Consider the following 15,154-nt stretch of genomic DNA (forward strand, 5'->3'; position numbering starts at 1 on the left):
TTGTTGTCTAATGAAATGACCAGTGCACCACTGCAGCAATTCACCCATGTTTTCTTGACAGCGCCAAGTTCATAAGCCTTTTGAAAAAAAATTCTGCTTTGGTTCTTACTGCCAAAATGAATAGTGTCACATTTCCCCATCACCATCTGCCACGTTTTTGCCCACTCACTAAATTTGGCTTTATCCGCTGGCAGCTTCAGTGTCCTCACAGTTTACATTCCCACCTAGCTTTGTGCTGTCAGCAAACTTAGATGCATTACTCTCAAAAATTGCTGGAAAAGCTCAGCAGGTCTGGCAGCATCTGTAGGGAGAAATCAGAGTTAACATTTTGGGTCCGGTGATCCTTCCTCGGAAAATTGCTTTTCCAGAAATTCCTGTTTTTATTTCTGATTTGCAGCCTCCACAGTTCCTGCAGTTTTTACATTACTCTCAGGCTCTCTGTCCATGCCACTCAAATAGAATGCAAATAGCTGAGGCCTCATTTTGATGCTTGTCACGGCTTGCCAACTTAAAAAATGTCCCATTTATGGCTATTCCTTGCTTCCTGACTGTCAACCAATGCTCTGTCCATTCGAAAATAGTTCATAGTCTGTTCTCAATGCAGTTTAAAAAAAAAACTGCAGTATAAAAGCAGAGAAAGTAGGACATTAAAGTATCTTTTCAGTGCAATTTTTCAAATTCTGTGAGATAGTAATGTCATTTCTCTTATTTACAGATGCTCATTATGGATACTTTCCCAATTTCCAACAACACTGTATCTTAAAATAAACTTTCCTACTTAAGTTTCCCTAATGGACAGAATCAGTACAGCTTAAGATTTACCTTTTCCCGTTCTTGAACATTTTGACATATAGGAAGATAAGATTGATATTTCTAGCTGGAATATGGAGCATTGCTCAGAGGTGTCATAAGTTTGTCACTCTACAAGTTCAAAATATATCTACTCAAATGATCTGCTGAAGTCAGAGTAGCAGCTTTCAGTCACCAAGAACTTATGGTTTTGAGATGAGCCTGATACAGTCAAGGCTACCTTGCTTTTCTACCTTTCGTTGAAGCGAGAGGCATCTCTCAGAACTCCTATAATCCTTAGAGTGATGTTCCCGGATTGGAAATTCTCCAATTTGGACTCCCAACAACTGCCGTAAACTTCCCATTTATGTTCATATGTTCGGAGATATTGTCGTTAGTCGACCATCCCTCAGAATTTGGAATGACTTTGGTGGTCCGGATGACAGAGGAGCCCAATTCTGGATCCACAAGATTTTTCCCCACAGTGGAAGCATGCTGTTATGGGGGAAAATGTGGGCTGGCTTTCTTCTCCTTCCTCTGCCACCTCGGGGCCAAGTTCAGATGTGACTTGTTCCTTGATGGGTCAGAGGTGCTACACCAAACAGTGGGCAGCTTTCTTCATTAGGTTAGTAGCGTCAATGCCTCTGTGCTTTCCGGTGACCTTGAGGGTATCGTTATACCTATTATTTTGGCCGCCCTTTGAGTTTTGGCCAACGGGGAGCTGTGAGGGGAGGATGGCTTTCAGGCATCCGGATGCAATGGCCAATCCATCACAGTTTGTTCTTCAGGAGCAGGGTTTCAATATCAGGCAGACGTAGCTTCATGGAGGATGCCTGCCTGGTCCTGTGGTCATCCCACTGGATCCCCAGGACTCATAATCGGCAAACGCTAGGAGAAGCTCGGAGGTCTTTTAATGTGACATTGGCAGACAGTACAGTTTTCTCTGCAGTATGGGAGTGTGGGCAACACAACCACCTTATAACCCAGGACCTTTGTTGACTTCCACCAGCAATACAGAAAGCCAAGCTAATGCGCTGTTGACAGTGGTTCAAATCCCAACTCGGCAACTTGTGGAATCTGAATTCAGTTCATAAAAGAAAATTGTAATTGATGACTCATGGCAGGAATGGTGATCATGAAACTGTTATTGATCATCTGGTTCAATAACGTCCTTTAGGGAAGAAAACATGCCGTCTTTACACAGTCTATTCTCCCCAAGACTTCAGACCCACAGCACGGTATTGACAATGTAATAGACCACAGCTCGAATATTGAGTGCAGTTCTGGAATCCATATTATAGGAGGGAGGTGATTACACTGGAGAGGGTGCAATTCAAGACATGTTCTCAATGCTACCAAGAAATGTTCAAGGCAAAACACTTTTAAGTGGAAAGACCTCACATTCAGGGAGTTGGTTTGTGATGCAGAGTGACACCAATAGCATCTGGTTCAATTCCTGCACCAGCTGATGTTACCACAATGGACTCTCCTTCTCAAACACCGCCCTTACCTGAGGCACAGTGATGACAGAGAGCAGGCCTCACATTCAAGGGGAGCCTGACACATCCCTGAAAAACAGTGTGATGTGGGGCAGATTGAAAATAAAGGGGAGAAAGAATTTTCTTTTTTTTTTATACAGCACCTTCCACAACCTCAGGATGCAATGAAGCAGTTTTCACAAGCTTAGGACATTGTGGAACAGTTTACAAAGGTTATAATACTCCAAAAGTTGTATTATAAGAAATTTGATAATCAGTGTGCAAATAAACACTTGGAATAGTAGGAACAAAAAGTTGCTGGAAAAGCTCAGCTGGTCTGGCAGCATCTGTGAAGGAGTAAACAGAATACTTCGAATAGTAGCTCGTTTCTGTGCTGTAAATTGTACGTGAGTGCATTTTCCTGGCTACCATCAGTTCTGAGGCAGGGTCAGCCGACCCAAAACATCAACTCTGATTTTTCTTCACAGATGCTGCTGAGCTTTTCCAGCAACTTCTGTTTTTGCTCATGAGTCGACAAAGCCTATTGTGAATGGGTATAAAGGAAGCTTCATGTACAAGTTAGCTCTTAAACTGGAAAACACTTGGATTTTTTTTTGCCATGTGCAGTACCTTTGACAATATTTCTGATCATGTGAATAAAAATCTGTGGCACTCTTTTTCAAGGCCAATCATTTATACACATTGCAGGAAGTCCGCATTGAAATTTCCACTCAATATTCTTTGCTTAGTCACCCCCAAGACCTGAAGCTAAAGCATTGATGGGCCCTCAGCTGTACAAGAGTAAGTTTAAAAAAATAGTTCCATTTAGTAACTTCCAAATCATTTCAAAGTCAGTAGTGACTTGCAAGTGCCAAGTTGCACCACAGGCAGTAAGTGAGAGCCATGATTAAAATGGAGGTTGGCTTTGGATACTGACTAACACTTGCATGGTCAAAAGCATACAAAGTACAACAGGGAATATTAGACTCCAGAACCACATCGGGTGTGCCTGCCTTACAGCCAACAAACACACTTAGAATCACACAATCCCCACAGGCCATGCAGCCCACACTGACTGTCTGAAGAGCATCCGCCCAAACCCACCCTAAAACCCTGCATTCCCCATGGCTAACCCACCTAGCCTGCACATCCCTGGACACTATGGGGCAATTTAACATGGCCAATCCACCCTAACCCTGCACACCTTTGGACTGTGGGAGGAAACCGGAGCACCCAGAGGAAACCCACGCAGACGCAGGGAGAATGTGCAAACTCCACACAGGCAGTCGCCCGAGGGTGGAATCAAACCCTGGGTCCTCAGCATTGGAAGGCAACAGTGCTAACCACTGAGTCACTGTGCAGCCCTTGGCTGACCTTGGTCCTCCAACTTGCCCACGATTAGGGTGGGCACACGCTCTGGATGGAGAGGCAGCATGTTGCATGTGCACTGCACGCTGACCTCTTGGAGAAGGAGCCTTGAAGTGCTGCGGTAACATCTCACCTTGTGTACATTATAGGGCTGGCTCTACCAACCAAGGGCAGGCTGCAAGGAGCACTGAACCACTTGGCCAGAGAGTCTACTTCATTTCTCCACAATAGGTTTCTCTTACTTTGTTCACACACATCTATTCTCCCAATTTTGAACATATCACCAATGCGTGTGGATGCACGGTGAACGTTTCTAAAGGCGAAATGTCTTTAAGCAGCAATGTTCTTCTAAGTATCCTGCACTTTGTGATTTCCTGCATTCCACCCCCTCCTCATTAAGTTCAGCCCTCAGTGGAGCCAGATTAGGAAAATAAAATGCTCCAGAAAAATTCAATATGGTCAGATCTTTTGTTTCAATTCACACAACTCAGCCCTTCCGGACTGAGTTGCTCCAGGACCCAGCCGTGAGCCCCAGCTTGTTCTATTTACCTTGATGTGTTACTGAAAGGTGAGAACTTTCAGGTCTTCCATTCTAGCTTTGGACAAAAGGCTATCAATTTGTTTTCCCACAAAGCCATCTAGCTGTGAATTAAAAAGTAGATTTCCAAACAGTTTCCAATTGGCAACTGAAGCTTGAAATGATTTTGACAAAACTGCATTTCAGTAAATGTCTCCTGCATCTTAAAACAGTCAGCACAGATCAAAGAGAGAGGAACAAGGGAGAGGAACACGAGAACAATCAAGTGAGAAAGACGGGGAGTGAGAAAGAGGAGATGAAGAGAGAGAGAGGCAATGAGAAAGAGAGACAGAGAGAGATAGAAAGAGCTAGTGACAAGGGAGAGAGTGGGGCAAGGGAGAGAGAGAAAGAGAGACAGACAACGGAGACAGGAAGATGCAGGAATACAGAGACACAGGAGTGAGATGGGGGTCGAAGAGGAGGGAGAGGGAAAGAAGAGAGAGACAGACAGAAAGCCAGGACAGAGAGACAGAGACAGAGACAGAGAGACAGGAGGGAAAGATCGATGACAGAGACTGACAGGAGATTGAGATTGAGGAGGGGAGGGGGGGTGAAGAGAGAGAGAGAGGACATAAACTGAGAGCGAGAGAGGCAGACAGAGAAATAGAGAGGGGGCATCGAAACAAGGAAGAGATAGAGACAAGGGAGAGCGACAGACAGGAGTGAAAGAGACAGAGAAAGACAATAAAGGAGAGATGGAAAGAAAGAGAGAGAGAGAGGGATGGAAAGAAAGAGAGAGCTAAAGAGGCAAAGATAGGAGAGAAAGTGTAAGAAGAAAACAGTAGGTAATATGATAATCTGATCCCCATCACTGTGGAATTAGGTCACACTGCAGACACAACTCATTCTGCAATCTGGTCCCTATGACTGTGGAAGCAGATCTGCTGGAGGACTGGGTGTGGTAAGGGGTGGTCAGAGATGAACACATCTTTGAATCATCTCTCATTAATCCCCGGTCACATTTTAGGGTACAATTCCTTAAATGTTAACAGTCCATCCTAAATGGAACAAGGCAAATTCCTCTCTGAAACTGAATTTTCAAATATGCTCAGGCACTTTGTTTAATTTCAATATGCATTTCTAATTATTGCTGATCAACACTTTTACACTTTCTGGCATCCTTCTAACATTAAAAAAAATGCACACCTCAGATATTTAGCTAACAGAAACATCAGGTTGTGAAAACAGAATCTGAGATCGCACGCACCTGACTAACAGTGAGTGAAATGGAAACCCCTTTTCTGATGACACTGTGCCTTTAAGAAATGTGTTCTGCCCTGGTTCTCTTGCAGAGGGGTTTTGTCACAGTGGTGTTGAGGTGTCTCCTCCCAGCAGGCAGTTTGTAAACAGCTCTGGATTTCTCCCTGGGTGTTTTTTTTAAGACTAACACAAAAGAATCATGAATGGACACAGTCAGGGCTCACACAGACCCTGAGGGCTTTGATTTTGCACTCAACTGTTATTTTCTGTTGGTCAGCTGCTGGGGTGGAGTGGAGCACTCTCTGCTGCTAGACTAAACACTTTGAGTTTTCCTCTTGGAAATCAAAAGGGGAAGGTTGTTTCTTTCGATGCCTCTTCCTATTGGACTAGAGAGAGACAGTGCGTGAGACTACTAACTATTTTGATGCATTGCGTTTTACCAAAGGGTGTGTTTATGGAATGCTGCCTATATTAGAACAGTTGATGAATAGTAGTTAAATAATACATTGTCTTAAGTGTGTCAATAGCATAAAGTTAAACAAATTTTTTGTTCTGTTACATTTTAATTGAATTGTAAGAATAAAGTGTCTTTTCATTAAAGCTTGGTGATAAACCAATCAAATCATGTCAAGAACACATTTATCTCCAAAATAAAATAAAAGTCTGGGCTATCTCCCCAATATATTCTGAGGGAGGCTGGTCTGGTCCCTAGCATTTTGCATGAGAGAACAATTGCACTGCCTGGGCACTCGTGGCATCTCCTCAGAAGCCAGCAATGCCAGGCACGTGACGATGGCCAGGATGAACTCTGCAAACACGGGACATAAGAGTAGGTGGAAGCCATTTGGTCCTTCAAGTCTGTTCTGCAATTCAATACTTGCAGGATCTGGGAACAGGTGCACAAGAAGGCAGTACGCTTCAAAGAAAAACAGGAACCGTAACACCATCCGACTGTCCGTGGGTAAGGCAACGGGATGTGGCGTCTGCTTCCTAATCAACATCTCCTGGTGTTCAGACGTGGTGACCCTGGAGAGTTACTGCTCCCCAGACCTAGAACATCTTACAGTGAAATGTCCTTTCCTACTAGTTGGCCAGGCAAGTTCACCTCTGCCACCCTGACAGCTGTCTACATTAGGCCCCGTGCAGAAGTGAAGAATGCTCTGGATGAAATTTACACTGCTACAAATGCCCTGTCGATGAAATTCTCCAAGGACTCATTCATCGTGGCCGGTGACTTCGACGAGGCAAACTTCAAGAGGATGCTGCCGAAATATCATCAACACGTCTTCTGCCCCAGAGGACTGAACATCCTCGACCACTGCTACACAACCAAAGATGCCTACTGCTCCACAGTCCGTCCGCACATTGGAAAATCAGATCACAACGCTGCGTCCCTCCTCCCGGCTCACAAGCAGAAGTTGAAACGTGAGGACCCAGCATGCAAAGTAGAACAATGCTGGTCTGTGGCAGTGGAACAGCAACTCTGGGACAGCTTGAAATTGGTGGAATGGACCACATTGAAGAATTCAGTGGACAACCTAGACGAGTATGCCACCACCGTCATGGACTTCATTAGCAACTGCATAGAGGACCGCATGCCGAAACGGTCAATCTGTGTGTTCCCTAACCAGAAACCTTCGATGAACTGGAAAATCCATTGTCTACTGAAGACCAGGCATGCGGCCTTCAAGTCAGACGACCCAGACCTATACAGAAAATCCAGATAAGACCTCCGCAAGGCCACTAGAGATGTCAAGGGGCAGACCCGGGCCAAGTTAAAGGCCCAACCCAACCAAATGGGCACCTGCCGTCTATGGCGAGGCCTACATGACATAGCGGGATACAAAATGAAGCAGAACAGAACAGTAGACAAAAACACATCCGTCCCCAACACGCTCGACGCTTTCTACGCTCAGTTCGAGTGGAATGCCAGTGGTACGGTGTCACCGGCCCCGACAACTCCGGGTGCCCCTGTTCCCTCCGTAGGATAGCAAATCGGTCTTCCTGGGAGTCAGCCCAGAGAAAGCGATGGGCACGGATAAAATCTCCGGCCGAGCACTCAGATCCTGTGTGGACCAGCTGGTGGGAGTGTTCGCTGACAACTTTAATCTCTCCTTGCTACAATCTGAACCCCCATCTGCTTCATCATCCTGATACCAAAGAAAAACCATGCAGCCTACCTCAACGACTACCACCCGATGGTTCTGACCGCCATAATTATGAAGTGCTTTGAGAAGTTAGTCATGGCCCACATCAACTCTAGCCTCCCAGCCTGCCTCGATTCCTTGCAATTTGCCTACCGTCGCAACAGGTCCACAGTAGACGCTATTTCCTTAGCCGTACACTCATCCCTGGAACAGATTAGAGGGAGCAGATTTAGGACTGAATTGAGAAGGAATTTCTTCACCCAGAGGGTTGTTAATCTATGGAATTCCTTGCCCATTGAAGTAGTTGACGCTACTTCAGTAAACGTTTCTAAAAAAAAGGTAGATTTTTTTTGAACAATAAAGGAATTAAGGGATACGGTGAGAACGCGGGTAAGTGGATCTGAGTCCACGAAAAGATCAGCCATGATCTTATTGAATGGCGGAGCAGGCTCGAAGGGCCAGACGGCCTACTCCTGCTCCTAGTTCTTATGTTCTTATCTAGATAATAAGGATACCCATGTCAGGCTTCTACTTACCAACTACAGCTCCACCTTCAACACTATAAATCCAAACAAACTAATCTCCAAACTCCAAGACCTAGGTCTCAGCTCTGCCCTCTGCAACTCAGCTTCCTGTGCCATAGACTGTAATCAGTGAAGACAGACAAAAACACCTCCTCCGTGATAACCCTCAGCACCAATGCCCTCCGAGGATGTATACTCAGACCCCTAATGTACTCCCTATATACTCACGATTATGTGGCCAAATTTCATCCAAACACCATTAATAGAATGCAAACTATCTGCCTTTTGCCCCATTAATTTGTCTAATACGACTTCTCTCACGATGGTGACAGTACTTAATTCCTCCCCCATATTCCTTAGTATGAATGAAGTGTTCGAAGTTCTTCCAACATAAAGAATGATGCAAAATATCTGTTTAATTCCTCTGCCATTTCCTTGCTCCTTAAACCATCTCCTCATGTTCATTTTCTAAGGGGTCTATGTCCACTTTGACCTCTTTCTTTTTATGTGTTTAAAGCAGCTGATATTGTCAGATTTTAATATTCCTCGCTAATTTTCTCTCGTAGTTTATTTTCAGTGTTTATCACCTTTTGAGTCCTCCTTTGCTGGTTTCTGTGTTTATACCACTGTTCACGGCTTTCACTGACTTTGGTCTCCTTATGCGCTTTTTCTTTTAACTTAGTACTCTCCTTAATTTACATGGTTAGCCATTGTTGGTTTATCCTTCTCTTAGAATCTTTCCTCCTTCGTGCAATTTGTTTGCTGAGAGACACAATTTACCTCCTTAAATGCCTGTCACTGCTTAATCTGTCAAGCTTGCTGATCTATCCACCCATTTCAGTTTAGCTAACTCTATCCTTATTTCATTTTAATCCCCTTTATTTAAGTTAATCAAGGTGCTTCTGACCCAAGTTTCTCACTCTCAAGCTCAATACTAAATTTGCTATCATGTTATGATCACTACTTCCTAGGGGATCTTTTACTCAGAGGTCATTTATTAGACCTGCCTCATTTCCTGTTACCAGATCCAAGAAAGCCTGCTCCCTGCTCCCTGGTTGACCCCACGACATACTGCTCTCAGAAACTATCCTTATTGCAATCTATGAATTCTTGCAGGCATGAAAAGTACGACAAAAATGCAATTCTTTATTTCTCTGTTTCTCACAAAAATTTCCAAACACTAGTGTAATAAGCGCATAGCTCAATAAAGGCAGGGACACGAACTTGATTAGGCAACACCAGGCCAGCCAAGACTATCCTGGAGAGCTTCAAGTGTTGCCAACGGTCCTTTGTACTTGGAGGAATGAAACAGCATGGTAAAACTGGGCATTGATGCTGGGGTTCCTGGTGCTGATTGGTGAAAGGGGAGAGCATCACAATATGCACATTGGACAATGCGCTAGCTACCTACTTCGTATGCATGGGTTGTATATGAACAGAAACACCCGAGTTCAGAACAAGCAACGGGGATATAGTTTCCGTTTGGCCACAAAGTTGCCCACCAGTGACAATGTTAGCTCCATGCTGCAATTCTGCTACACAAGTATTTAAAACAAAAGACAAATTTCCCTGAGTTTTGGTAACTAAGTGTACTGAAACCTGATAAATACAGTTTGTGACTTAATAGACGGTACAAGCAAGCGCGGTGTCAATTCCAACAAACTTACCTTCTGATGTAAAGTGATAAGTCTTCCAAAGAAGGGTCACTTTCGACCTGAAATGTTAACCCTGTTTCTGCCTTCAAATGGGTGGCCAACCTGTGCACTGCTCCAGCACTTTATGTTTTTATTTCAGATCTACCTTCTTCATCTTTTCCCTCCTTCAAATCAACCACATAATGGACATTTACTTGATTGGCTAACCACCATGGTACATGAAGCTTGCTCCTCACTATCTCCTCAAGCTCATTTCAATAATTAAAGACCTTCTCTTTGGAGATCCTGGAAATGCTTCACATGCTATCAGCGTTCTAGTGACCTAATGATAATGGGCCACAATTTTGTTTTTGAAAAGGGTTGATCAATCATTACTATTGGTAAATGAAAATGCCCCCCAGTCTTTAAACGGCACTAAAAATAAATAGCAAAATATAGCAAATAACGAATTAAATGTTGTCTTCAAAATGTGCGAATGAAACAAGGTGTGGTACGGGAGGAAGTTCTGTACAAATCATTTGTTCTTCGCCTCCTGCGCATGGAACTTCATATAAGCCCATTGAAACAGTCTGAGTGCAGGAGTTGAGAGATGCCATGTGGGTGGTCCGAGAACGACTCTTGAGTTCATCAAAAAAGATCCCAGCAGTGAACCTTCACAGCAGACTGACTGTCAAGTTACAAGCACTTCTCTATGACTTTATGGTCAGGAAAATCGTACAATTCCAGCAAAGAATACAAAAGTCATATCAGGATAATCTTCATCTATTTTACGTGTAACCTTATGCAGAATGTACAGCGTAAATATTATAATATGTAAATATTTTCAAGGCAGAGGTAGATAGATTCTTGATTACCAAGGGGATGAATGTTAACATGGTTAACATCAAGTCCACACTGACCTGCCATACAGCATCCTACCCAGCCCACCCCACTACCCTGACCCTGCATTTCCCATGGCTAATCCACCTAGCCTGTACATCCCTGGATACCATGGGCAACTTATAGTCATAGGGATGCACTGCATGGAGACAGATCTTTTGGTCCAACTCGCCCATGCCAACCACGTATCCGAAATTAATCTGGTCCTATTTACCAGTAATTGGCCCAAATCCCTCTAAACTCTTCCTATTCATGTACCCATCCTGTCCACCTAACCCGCACATCTATGGACTGTGGAAGGAAACTGGAGCACCCAGAGGAAATGCATGCAGACACAGGAAGAATGTGTAAACTCCACACAGACAGCTGCGCAAGGCTGGGATCAAACCCAGATCCCTGGTGCTGTGAGGCAGCACTTCTAACCACTGTGTCACCATGCTGTGCCATGGATGGGAAGAAAAGCAGATCTAGAGGGGACAAATACGGAATATACATAAATGCGCTTCCAAACTGCAAACTATCTCCTAAAGCAAACAGTTCAGCAAGTCAGAAAGTACCTTTGAAAGCATCATTTGATTTGCATTGAAGCAATGTAACTGCTTCTGTAACAACAGCTACAGTTGAGCCTGTTAATTCAAAGCATGTTAAAAAGCTGGAATGAATCACCTTATTTAAAGACCTGTTTAGATTTAAGCGTGGGGGCAGATGATAAACTTGTCTGACAGGCAGAATCTCTCATTTTTCAAACTGCACTGGGATTGGAAATCTACACCTGCCCAGTTCTAGAAAAAGGACAATTCACCACAGTTGAGCTATGTCCTTTATGCTACATGTTTAGAAGGTTTTAATGGCCGAAGTGATGCAGGAGATTCAAGCGACAGCACATTCACAAACACAGATCTAATGCAAAATGGCTGATAGCTTACCAGTTCCGAATTACTTTTTCATTCTTGTTGCAAAGAAATGTCTTCTTTCCCTGGGAGTAAGGAAAGTAATGTTTTTAGGTATGAAAATACAAAGTCATCTCATCAAATCAACTGCTTGCAATAAATCTCACACAAAAAAGGGATGCCAGATTTGACAGAAACTAAGACAACATAGTTTTCTTCTATCCCTGTAAGAGCTCCTGCCAACAAAAACACAGATCCCAAATTCCACAGAATGTGCCTTTCCAATGACAACATGACCCGAGTCACCTCTGCAGTAAGATAAAACATTTATTAAAGACTTATTATGCATTGTTGCCTGCACACTGGAGCTTCACTTTCCGATTTTGTAATAAAATGGCAGAAATGAACATACTTCTGGGAAGGGGCAGGACATTTAGTGGGGACCTGAAGAGCAATTTTGGCAGATATCTGGGACTCGCGGCCTGAAATTGTGATAAAAGCTAGAATCATGGCAACATTTCAGAAATATTCCAATGAAATGCCACAGCACACAAGGGTATGGACCAAGTGCCAGGAAATGGGATTACAGCAGATGCTACTTGATGATCAGTGCACATTCGATGGGCTGAAGGATCTCTTTCCGTGCTTTAAAACCCTATGACTCTATGAAGCATTTAGTAAATACTTATCCTGGCTTGTTCTCAACACACTGGAGCTTCACTGACAGATAAAAATGTAGAGTCATAGAGACATATAGCACGGAAACAGACCCTCCAGTCTAACTCGTCATGCCAACCAGATATCCTAAATTAACCGAGTCCCATTTGCCAGCATTTGGCCCCTATCCCTCTAAGCCCTTCCTATTCATATACCCATCCAGATGCCTTTTAAATGTTGCAATTGTACCAGCCTCCACCACTTCCTCTGGCCATTCATTCCATATACGTCCCACCCGCTATGTGAAAAAAGAGTTACCCCTTAGATCCCTTTTAAATCTTTCCCCTCTCAACTTACACCTATGCTCTTTTGGTTTGCATTCCTCTATTCTGGGAAAAGAAAGATCTTGGCTATTCACCCTATCCAAGCCCCTCATGACTTTATAAACTTCTATAAGGTCACCCCTCAGTCTCTGATGCTCAAGCGAAAATAGCTCCAGTCTATTCAGCCTCTCCTTAAAGCTCAAACCCAACCGCCACCCCCCCTCCCCGCCCCAACCCTGGTAACATCCTTATAAATCTTCTCTGCACCCTTTCAAATTTAACATCTTTCCTATAGCAGGGAGACCAGAATTGTATAGTATTCCAAAAGTGGCTGAACCAACGTTCTGTACAGTCACAGCATCACCTCCCAGCTTCTATACTCAATGCACTGTCCAATGAAGGCAAGCATACCAAATGCCTTCTTCACTACCCTGTCTACCTGCAGCTCTAATTTCAAGGAACTATGAACCTGCACCCAAAGGTCCCGGGATTGACAGATTTCTGATGCGAGGAAGGCAGGGTTAAAGGCAGTCAATCTTTGATCAGTAGTCATCAGAGTGAATAGCCGGGAAATCTCGATGGGCTGATTGGTCTACAGCTGTTCCTATGCTCCTTCCAAAATAGTTGCTCCTATTGCTAGAAGGGCCCTTGAAAATTTCATTTTGAAGCTGAATTGCAGTAAAACGTGTGCAACGTGGTTGGGGGGAGGGGGGGGGCGAACTGAAACTGAAACATCTAAACTCATTGAGATTACACAACAGCGCTATTTATCAAATCAGAAAGTAGACATCAAGATATGCCTGGTACCTTCTGGCTATGAAGTGATACACTGCAAGTGCAAGGATCACGCCTCAGTTTATCAATGCAAATTTTAACCAATCCCCCAAAAAATGCTAAATATACAGTGACAGCATTATTAGCACCGGTTTCAATCAGGAACAACTTTACTTGCGGCGATTACAAAATTCTAAAATAGCATTTCCAACCGTCACTACAAAACCAAAAAAACAATCTCAGCCAAAAATACCTTCTGCAAGTGAAATTACAAAAGTAAATGACGCAAGTAATTTTAATGCATGCATTTTTATGTCAGCTATTTACGGAAAGAAAAGCCAGCAAGTGGAGTACTTAAAACAAATATTGAAGCAGATTGCGGTTTGTAAAGAAACAAGCTTCCCTTTCATGCTATTTTTTCCCAGTGTTATCTGGACGCAGTTTCTTTGAAGGCCGATTTGCTTAATTTGATTATGAATACATTGTTTCAACTGTAATGTAATTGACTATGAATAAGCAAAGTTGCAGATGTAGAGTCCGATAGGTACCAATAATAATATCACAAGTTGGAAACATAGTGACTCGTCTGCGCTTTTATTCATTGCAGATAGGTTTGAAGGATACAGTAAAAGATTCAGACAAAGGAACATAGAAGTTGGGAGGAGAGTATACCTGCTGCACCACTCAATGAGATCTATTTGTGGTGTGAACCCTCCTTTCCTGCCTGCTTTCTGCACAATCCTGAGTTCCCTGGGTCTATCAAAATTCTACCTAATTAGGTGACACAGCTTTTGTTACTTTCTGGGGAGTTTTAAAGGACTAATGACCCTCATCAATGGTGTGACCCTTTGATCTTTTACTTACACATTGTGTCTGATATTACCTCTCTCACTGACACCTGAAGGAGTGAGACTCTGAAAGCTTGTGTTTTCAAATAAACTGTTAAACCTGGTGTCGTATGATTTCTGCCTCCCAGACAAGACTGTGCCTAAAAACCGTGTCTAAAAACAGAGAGGCATTTAATTCTTGAACCGTGCCGCCCAAATTCAGGTCTCCCCCGCAACAGGAAACGACAAGGATAGGCAAAAAAAATTCATAACGGCGTTCTCTCTTATTGAGTTAGTGTTTCAGCAATTACACTCAATGTAGCAATCACAATAAAAACCGAAAGAATTGCGGATGCTGCAAATCAGGAATACAAACTGAAGTTGCTGGAAAAGCTCAGCAGGTCTGGCAGCATCTGTGAAGGCAAAAAAAAATTCAGTTAACGTCTCGGGTCCGGTGACCCTTCCTCAGTACTTCTGTTTTTGTTCCTGACAATGCAGTTACATTTCACACTTCACCAGGAAGCAGCATCCTCGAAAGGGGACTCAACTCTGAACAGCTGCTTTCAAGTCTAAACTTTTCCAAGTCAATGGATACCGGTTAAGAACGACATTCCGCCCCCCACCCCCCACTCCTTACAAATGCGTTACAAAGGATTGTGGATTCCTCAATTTGGCGTGGCTGGGGGAAGAAAGGGCATGAAGCAGGCAGAGAGGGGCAGCAGAAGAGGGACAGGGGAGAGATGTGTGCGGAGAACGGGAGAGAAAGGAGGAGAGTGTGCAGGAAAAAAGGGGAAGCACAAGCCCAGCTGGAGGAGGAGGAGGAGGGGGTATGAGGAGGAAGAGTGGAAACCAGTGCGTGCAGGAGGAGACAGTGTGTATCAGAGATGCTGGGAAAGGATTTCGGAGGAGACCCCCTCTCCCCCGGGGGGAGCGCTAAAGGATAGTGGGGGCATGGGGACAGAGCCGCACGGCAGATGCGGGGCGAGACATGCAGCCGCAGAGCTCACGGGGAGACAGAAAGCGAGACATAGCGGGAGGGAGTGAAGAACGTGGGGGGGGGGGGGGG

At 44.0% G+C, this 15,154-nt stretch overlaps 1 protein-coding gene across 5 annotated transcripts in view; it reads right to left on the bottom strand.

Moving 5' to 3' along the window:
* The window catches only part of LOC109936216 (1-phosphatidylinositol 4,5-bisphosphate phosphodiesterase beta-4-like), a 537,830-nt gene that overhangs the window by 513,176 nt on the left and 9,500 nt on the right, over positions 1-15,154 (bottom strand). For 4 of the 5 annotated variants that reach the window (XM_048601091.1, XM_048601092.1, XM_048601098.1 and 1 more), the window contains one exon: positions 11,544-11,593. The gene's annotated coding sequence lies outside the window, so the exon portion shown is untranslated. Of the gene's footprint in view, positions 1-11,543; positions 11,594-14,636; positions 15,069-15,154 lie in introns of those variants that run through there. The other variant, XM_048601096.1, reaches the window with a different exon arrangement.

The sequence above is a fragment of the Rhincodon typus genome, chromosome 9, assembly GCF_021869965.1.
Source record: "Rhincodon typus isolate 14 chromosome 9, sRhiTyp1.1, whole genome shotgun sequence".
NCBI lineage: Eukaryota > Metazoa > Chordata > Chondrichthyes > Orectolobiformes > Rhincodontidae > Rhincodon > Rhincodon typus.